Source organism: Hyperolius riggenbachi, chromosome 11 (assembly GCF_040937935.1).
Source record: "Hyperolius riggenbachi isolate aHypRig1 chromosome 11, aHypRig1.pri, whole genome shotgun sequence".
Lineage (NCBI taxonomy): Eukaryota > Metazoa > Chordata > Amphibia > Anura > Hyperoliidae > Hyperolius > Hyperolius riggenbachi.
The window spans coordinates 243,883,421-243,892,748 of NC_090656.1; the positions used below are offsets into that span (position 1 = coordinate 243,883,421).

The 9,328-nt window shown below is 51.5% G+C and overlaps 1 protein-coding gene across 9 annotated transcripts in view; it reads right to left on the reverse strand.

The window, feature by feature from the left end:
- The window catches only part of PPFIA1 (PTPRF interacting protein alpha 1), a 266,952-nt gene extending 258,492 nt beyond the window's left edge, over nucleotides 1–8,460 (reverse strand). For all 9 annotated transcript variants that reach the window (XM_068260407.1, XM_068260411.1, XM_068260409.1 and 6 more), the window contains exon 1: nucleotides 8,252–8,460. The gene's annotated coding sequence lies outside the window, so the exon portion shown is untranslated. The remainder of the gene's footprint in view (nucleotides 1–8,251) is intronic.
- Nucleotides 8,461–9,328: the final 868 nt, after the last annotated feature.

Here is a 9,328-nt window from a genome sequence, read left to right on the forward strand (position 1 = left end):
CCCTCACTGATTTTGTAAGTTTGTCCAATGACAAAGAAATGAAAAGTCTCAGAACAGTATCATTTCAATGGTAGGTTTATTTTAACAGTGGCAGATAGCACATCAAAAGGAAAATCGAAAAAATAACCTTAAATAAAAGATAGCAACTGATTTGCATTTCATTCAGTGAAATAAGTTTTTGAACCCCTACCAACCATTAAGCGTTCTGGCTCCCACAGAGTGGTTAGACACTTCTACTCAATTAGTCACCCTCATTAAGGACACCTGTCTTAACTAGTCACCTGTATAAAAGACACCTGTCCACAGAATCAATCAATCAAGCAGACTCCAAACTCTCCAATATGGGAAAGACCAAAGAGCTGTCCAAGGATGTCAGAGACAAAATTGTAGACCTGCACTAGGCTGGAATGGGCTACAAAACCATTAGCAAGAAGCTGGGAGAGAAGGTGACAACTGTTGGTGCGATTGTTCGAAAATGGAAGGAGCACAAAATGACCATCAATCGACCTCGCTCTGGGGCTCCACGCAAGATCTCACCTCGTGGGGTGTCAATGGTTCTGAGAAAGGTGAAAAAGCATCCTAGAACTACACGGGAGGAGTTAGTGAATGACCTCAAATTAGCAGGGACCACAGTCACCAAGAAAACCATTGGAAACATTACACCGCAATGGATTAAAATCCTGCAGGGCTCGCAAGGTCCCCCTGCTCAAGAAGGCACATGTGCAGGCCCGTCTGAAGTTTGCCAATGAACACCTGAATGATTCTGTGAGTGACTGGGAGAAGGTGCTGTGGTCTGATGAGACCAAAATAGAGCTCTTTGGCATTAACTCAACCCGCTGTGTTTGGAGGAAGAAAAATGCTGCCTATGACCCCCAAAACACCGTCCCCACCGTCAAGCATGGGGGTGGAAACATTTTGCTTTGGGGGTGTTTTTCTGCTAAGGGCACAGGACAACTTAATCGCATTAACGGGAAAATGGACGGAGCCATGTATCGTGAAATCCTGAACGACAACCACCTTCCCTCTGCCAGGAAACTGAAAATGGGTCGTGGATGGGTGTTCCAGCACGACAATGACCCGAAACATACAGCAAAGGCAACAAAGGAGTGGCTCAAGAAGAAGCACATTAAGGTCATGGAGTGTCCTAGTCAGTCTCCGGACCTTAATCCAATAGAAAACCTATGGAGGGAGCTCAAGCTCAGAGTTGCACAGAGACAGCCTCGAAACCTTAGGGATTTAGAGATGATCTGCAAAGAGGAGTGAACCAACATTCCTCCTAAAATGTGTGCAAACTTGGTCATCAATTACAAGAAACGTTTGACCTCTGTGCTTGCAAACAAGAGTTTTTCCACTAAGTATTAAGTCTTTTATTGTTAGAGGGTTCAAAAACTTATTTCACTGAATGAAATGCAAATCAGTTGCTATCTTTTATTTAAGGTTATTTTTTCGATTTTCCTTTTGATGTGCTATCTGCCACTGTTAAAATAAACCTACCATTGAAATGATACTGTTCTGAGACTTTTCATTTCTTTGTCATTGGACAAACTTACAAAATCAGTGAGGGGTCAAATAATTATTTCCTCCACTGTACATAATCTGCTGATTGGGGTGGTTTGAACGTTGCATGCTATACAGTGCATAATAAGGCAAAGATCGATGTGCAAAGTGCAGAACTCGCTGCAATCTAACAGTCATCTCCCGCTGCTGTTCTGTCTGAGCCGAGTCAGTAAAATCTGAAACCTGATCAGTATAGGTTACTGCATATCACTGCACTCTGAACTGCCCGATTAAATAACCATTATTATATCAATGGTGCTTTTAGACCTAGTGCTTGTTGAATTTCTCCTTAAAGGGAACCAGAGAGGAACGGGGGGTTGAAAAAAGAAAATTATTTTATACATACCTGGGGCTTCTTCCAGCTCCATAAGCCTGAATCGCTCCCACGCCGCCGTCCTCAGCTTCCTGGATCCGCCGGTACCGGGCCCGTCACTTCCGGCGGACGCGGCCAATTGTCCGCATCACAGGGGCTCCCTCCATACATGTACGCATGCGGCAGCGCAGTAAGCAGCCACATGCGTATCTGTATGGGGAGAGAGCACCCTGTAATGCGGAGAATTGGCCGCGTCCGCCGGCCGACTCGCCGACTCGCGGCAATGACGGGACCCGGTGTCGGCGGATCCAGGCAGCGGAGGACGGCGGCGTGGGAGCGATCCGTGCGTATGGGGCTGGAGGAAGCCCCAGGTATGTATATTGAATCCTCTCTGGTTCCCTTTAAAGAAAACTCTCCCTGGATGAAGCTCAAATGTCATCTGTGGTGTAAGCATTGAACACAGCATAAAACTGATAGCTAAAAACACATGACTGGTTTCCAAGAGACTGGAAGGGTTAATGCTCACACTTTTCATTTCACTTGGCTGCTAATTGACAAGACTGCAGAGAATATTCTACTGTATCCAGGGAGGAAGCAGATACATTGTATGTATGTTTACTTACAAGTAACTGAGCACAGGTAAGTAAAAATATATACAATGCATTTGCCTTTAAAAGGTAACCAGAGAGGAACGTAAGAAAAAAAAAAAAAAAAAAAAAAGGCTTTTATACATACCTGGGGCTTCTTCCAGCCCCATAAGCCTGGATCGCTCTCACGCCGCCATCCTCCGCTTCCTGGATCGGCGGTACCGGGACCCGTCACTTCCGGAGGACGCGGCCAATTGTCCGCATCACAGGGGCTCCCTCCATACCCGTACGCATGCGGCTGCGCAGTAAGCAGCCTCACGCGTACGACTATGGAGGGAGCCCTGTGTGATGCGGACAATTGGCCGCGTCTGCCGGCCATGACGGGACTCGGTACCGGCGGATCCAGGCAGCAAAGGACGGCGGCGTGGGAGCGATCCAGGCTTATGGGGCTGGAGGAAGCCCCAGGTACGTATAGAATATTTTTCCTGGGGCCTCTGGTTCCCTTTAAAGCCATAAAGTTGTTGTGTGGGGGCTGGGTGATGGGATTGTTTTGAAAAGAATAAAGGCTCATACACACATCAGACCATAGTCTTTTGAAAATGAAAGATCACAGACCAATTTTACCCCCTTCCATGTAGTATGAGAGCCATACCTACACAGTCTATTCTATGGAGCTGAACCACCGAAGTTCGCGTGGAACCGTTCGCAGGCGAACCGTTCGGCCCAACTCTACCCATCAGACAGAAATCTTTGCAAGATGCTGCACACACAGATGCTGTACACATTCAACAGATCAGTATCTGCAAAAGATCTGTTCCTGCAAAATGCATTCATAGTCTATGAGATCTGCAGATCCTCGTACACACCTTGTTTAACTGACATTCATCTGCAGATCAGATCCACCAGGATGGATTTTCAGATCTGCAGATGAATGTCAGTTGAACAAGGTGTGTATGATGATCTGCAGATCTCATAGACTATGAATGCAATCTGATGTGTGTATGAGCCTTTAGTGGAAAACATGCAAGGTTGAAGCTACCTTTACACATGGTGTGATCATTTTGCGGCAGGAGGATCGCAGTGCACCATGTCCTCCCGTACATTACCTGTGGCAGAGTGCGCCAACAGGGCAATATGTGTAGCTCCCCCCCTTGCCAAGAAGTATGTCACTGGAGTTTTGTCGTTCTGCGAATGATCACACTTATCACGTCACCACGGTCTTCCATTGCTGCATAATCTGTGCGGTAGGCACAGACCATGCGGCAATGCGCTGCAGAGCTTGCGGCAGCCTTGTGTGGATTTCGCTACTTCTGTCGCACCGCGTCACCATAGTAACTCCCCACAGACTTACATTGCCCTCGCGGTGAGCAGCGGTAGGGGAGAGTACCACGATGCAAGGAAACGAGAGAAGTGTGAAAGTAACTGCAAAGAATACATTCTGAACGACCTGCTCTTTCCAATCGACAAAACTATAATGAAACAGCTTGGTATAAAGAACCCGAGCAGGTAAAAGCGCCCATTACTGGACTACATTTCTGAAAAATGTAGGATTTTTTTTTTAAATTTACAGAAAAGCGCGTGCATGGCCAGAAGCGGGAGACTTGGGAAATGAAGCGGAGTAATGGGAGAGACACCGGTCACCTGTCACTTCCCACCGCGCGTCTGAACACCGGAGCCCGCAGGCAGCATGGTCAGGTGACATTTACATTACTTGGGAGAATTAAAGAGCTTGCATCTGAAGGAAAATGATTCCATGCTACTGAAAGTACCAGGATGGCTGCAACCCCTTCATACAGCCGATATGCCAGTCACAATATAAGGGGTGGCGTAAGGACACAATGCAACACTGCAAGCATGACAAAAGCACACTATTGTAGGGGATGATAAAGTTATAAACTGAGGCACGAGGGTCAGTATAACCATACAATCATTCTCTGTACAAACACGGATGACAAACACGTGTGTGTTATCGCAAACATTCACTAACAGTGTACACAGAGCAGTGATGACAGGTGCTATACTGGGGACTTCCATAATAATCCAGAAGTACTTTATACACAAACAGTACCAGACAAGACACTATTCTAGAGAGAGGGGTGATAAGTATACACAAATATTCTGTACACTCACTAGTGACAGACACACACCATGGGGTAAAGAGATACATATGTACAAGAAAGCCAGACACACATGCTAGATTAAAGGAGCTGCATACAAGCAACCGCTTTCTGCAAACAATGCTATACTACACAATTCTCTACATACTGCGGCAACACAGTCTTTTGCAACACTTGCGCAGGAATAAGCAGAGAAGCTGCACATGCGCAATCCCTCCAACTGTCACCTGCAATCTAACAGTATCAAGACACACGGGCTCACGTGACGTTTATGTGTGACAGGCAGCACCGGAGGAAGCAGAGGATAACGATAGGATCTTTACACACAGCAATGACAGATACAGGGGGATATGATGATACAGGAGCATTTTGTACACACAGGAGTGACAAGGCATTACTGATGGGGATAATGATGAAGGGTAACTATACACACAGCAATGGCAGATTGTAAGGGGGGGGGGGGGGGGTAGTTTGAAGTAAAGATACAGGAGCACTCTGTATATACCAAATTATCAGACCCTATTCATGGAGGAAGGGTGTTGAGAGGGGGAATAATGATGATTGGGAGAAGGTGGGGGCTGGAATGTGGACACAGGAGAACTCTGTGTACATAACATTAATATTATTATTAATTAGTATTCACATAGCACTGACATCTTCTGCAGCACTGCACAGAATATGTTGTCTTCTCACTGACTGTCCTCAGAGGGGCTCACAGCAGTGACAGACAGTACAGTATGGGGGACACAGCAGTGACAGACAGTACAGTATGGAGGGACACATCAGTGACAGATAGTACAGTATGGAGGGACACAGCAGTGACAGACAGTACAGTATGGGGGACACAGCAGTGACAGACAGTACAGTATGGGGGACACAGCAGTGACAGACAGTACAGTATGGGGGACACAGCAGTGACAGACAGCACAGTATGGAGGGACACAGCAGTAGCAGACTGTACAGTATGGAGGGGACAGCAGTGGCAGACAGTACAGTATGGAGGGACAGCAGTGACAGCACAGTATGGAGGGACACAGCAGTAGCAGACTGTACAGTATGGGGGGGGGGACAGCAGTGGCAGACAGTACAGTATGGAGGGACACAGCAGTGGCAGACAGTACAGTATGGGGGGACACAGCAGTGGCAGACAGTACAGTATGGAGGGACACATCAGTAGCAGACTGTACAGTATGGGGGGGGGGGGGGGGACAGCAGTGGCAGACAGTACAGTATGGAGGGACACAGCAGTGGCAGACAGTACAGTATGGGGGGGACACAGCAGTGGCAGACAGTACAGTATGGAGGGACACAGCAGTGGCAGACAGTACAGTATGTGGGGACACAGCAGTGGCAGACAGTACAGTATGGGGGGACACAGCAGTGGCAGACAGTACAGTATGGGGGGACACAGCAGTGGCAGACAGTACAGTATGAGGGGGGGGACACAGCAGTGGCAGACAGTACAGTATGGGGGGGACACAGCAGTGGCAGACAGTACAGTATGGGGGGGACACAGCAGTGGCAGACAGTACAGTATGGGGGGGACACAGCAGTGGCAGACAGTACAGTATGGGGGACACAGCAGTGGCAGACAGTACAGTATGGGGGACACAGCAGTGGCAGACAGTACAGTATGGGGGACACAGCAGTGGCAGACAGTACAGTATGGGGGACACAGCAGTGGCAGACAGTACAGTATGGGGGACACAGCAGTGGCAGACAGTACAGTATGGGGGACACAGCAGTGGCAGACAGTACAGTATGGGGGACACAGCAGTGGCAGACAGTACAGTATGGGGGACACAGCAGTGGCAGACAGTACAGTATGGGGGACACAGCAGTGGCAGACAGTACAGTATGGGGGGCACAGCAGTGGCAGACAGTACAGTATGGGGGGCACAGCAGTGGCAGACAGTACATTATGGGGGGCACAGCAGTGGCAGACAGTACAGTATGGAGGGACACAGCAGTGACAGACAGTACAGTATGGAGGGACACAGCAGTGACAGACAGTACAGTATGGAGGGACACAGCAGTGACAGACAGTACAGTATGGAGGGACACAGCAGTGACAGACAGTACAGTATGGGGGACACAGCAGTGACAGACAGTACAGTATGGGGAGACAGCAGTGACAGACAGTACAGTATGGGGAGACACAGCAGTGACAGACAGTACAGTAGGGGACACAGCAGTAAAAGACAGTACAGCATGGGGACACAGCAGTGACAGTACAGCATGGGGGACACAGCAGTGACAGTACAGCATGGGGGACACAGCAGTGACAGTACAGCATGGGGGACACAGCAGTGACAGTACAGCATGGGGGACACAGCAGTGACAGTACAGCATGGGGGACACAGCAGTGACAGTACAGCATGGGGGACACAGCAGTGACAGTACAGCATGGGGGACACAGCAGTGACAGTACAGCATGGGGGACACAGCAGTGACAGTACAGCATGGGGGACACAGCAGTGACAGTACAGCATGGGGGACACAGCAGTGACAGTACAGCATGGGGGACACAGCAGTGACAGTACAGCATGGGGGACACAGCAGTGACAGTACAGCATGGGGGACACAGCAGTGACAGTACAGCATGGGGGACACAGCAGTGACAGTACAGCATGGGGGACACAGCAGTGACAGACAGTACAGTATGGGGGAGACAGCAGTGACAGACAGTACAGTATGGGGGAGACAGCAGTGACAGACAGTACAGTATGGGGGAGACAGCAGTGACAGACAGTACAGTATGGGGGAGACACAGCAGTGAAAGACAGTACAGTATGGGGGAGTCACAGCAGTGACAGACAGTACAGTATGGGGGGACACAGCAGTGACAGACAGTACAGTAGGGGACACAGCAGTAACAGACAGTACAGTATGGGGACACAGCAGTGAGTACAGCATGGGGGACACAGCAGCCACAGTACAGCATGGGGGACACAGCAGCGACAGTACAGCATGGGGGACACAGCAGCGACAGTACAGCATGGGGGACACAGCAGTGACAGACAGTACAGTATGGGGGACACAGCAGTGACAGACAGTACAGTATGGGGGACACAGCAGTCACAGACAGTACAGCATGGGGGACACAGCAGTGACAGTACAGTATGGGGGACACAGCAGTGACAGTATAGTATGGGGGACACAGCAGTGACAGACAGTACAGTATGGGGACACAGCAGTGACGTACAGTATGAGGGGACACAGCAGTGACAGACAGTACAGTATGGGGGGACACAGCAGTGACAGACAGTACAGTATGGGGGGGACACAGCAGCGACAGACAGTGCAGTATGGGGGACACAGCAGTGACAGACAGTACAGCATGGGGGACACAGCAGTGACAGACAGTGGGGGGGGGGGCAAATACTATGGAAGGAGGTGGGGGTGACAGGGGGGAGACTTTATGGAAGGAGGCAGGGGGAGGAGGGGTGACAGGAGCCCCGCAGTCCGGCCAGTGCAGTGACAGGGGGGGGGGGGGGGGACATTATGGGAGGGGTGACAGATAGTGCAGGGGGAGGGGGGTATAGAAGTTGTTGCTCCTGGGCAGTGACAGTATTCGGGGGAGTACAGGCACAGCAGTGACAGGGGGTGCAGGTAGAGGGGGTGACAGGAGCCCCCCGCAGCTCCCCGGCCAGCGCAGCGCTCAGAGGCCGCCTCACCTCGCCTCCTGTCCCCGCAGCTCTCCGGCCAGCACAGCGGTGTCGGGCGGCTCATGGACCGGAGGGAGTAGCGGGGGGACAGTCGCTGCAGGACGCGGAGAGATCCCCTGTGTGTCTCGGCGTCCCGGGATCCGTCAGCAGGCCGCCTCTCTGTACCCGGCATCCACCGCGGCGGCTACTCGCTGCGTGACGTGACCGGCGTGCATTGCGTCACGCATGGGGCGGGCCTGAGGAACCTTGTTGCCACGGCGACGGCGCAGGAATGACAGGGCCGTGACGCGAGGACACTGAGGAGGCGGGGAATGGGAGAGTGACGCCCTCCCTTCATCCGAGTGACAAAAGACAGTGTGAGGAGAGGAGGAGCTAAGTCAGGGGAGGAGGAGTGTGAGGAGAGGAGAAGAGGACAGTCAGGGGGAGGAGGAGTGTGAGGAGAGGAGAAGAGGACAGCCAGGGGGAGGAGTGTGAGGAGGGGAGGAGGACAGTCAGGGGGAGGAGGAGTGTCAGGAGAGGAGAAGAGGACAGACAGGGGGAGGAGTGTGAGGAGGGGAGGAGGACAGTCAGGGGGAGGAGGAGTGTCAGGGGGAGGAGTGTGAGGAGAGGAGAAGAGGACAGTCAGGGGGAGGAGGAGTGTCAGGAGGAGAAGAGGACAGCCAGGGGGAGGAGTGTGAGGAGGGGAGGAGGACAGTCAGGGGGAGGAGGAGTGTCAGGAGGAGGAGTGTCAGGAGAGGAGAAGAGGACAGCCAGGGGGAGGAGTGTGAGGAGGGGAGGAGGACAGTCAGGGGGAGGAGTGTGAGGAGAGGAGAAGAGGACAGTCAGGGGGAGGAGGAGTGTCAGGAGAGGAGAAGAGGACAGCCAGGGGGAGGAGTGTGAGGAGAGGAGGAGGACAGTCAGGGGGAGGAGGAGTGACTGTCAGGAGAAGAGTACAGTCAGGGGGAGGAGGAGTGTCAGGGGGAGGGGCGTGAGAAGATGACAGTCAGGGGGAATAGTGTAAGGAGAAAAGGACAGTCAGGGGGAGGAGTGTGAGGAGAGAAGGGAGGACAGTCAGGGGAAGGAGGAGTGTCAGGGGGAGGAGTGTGA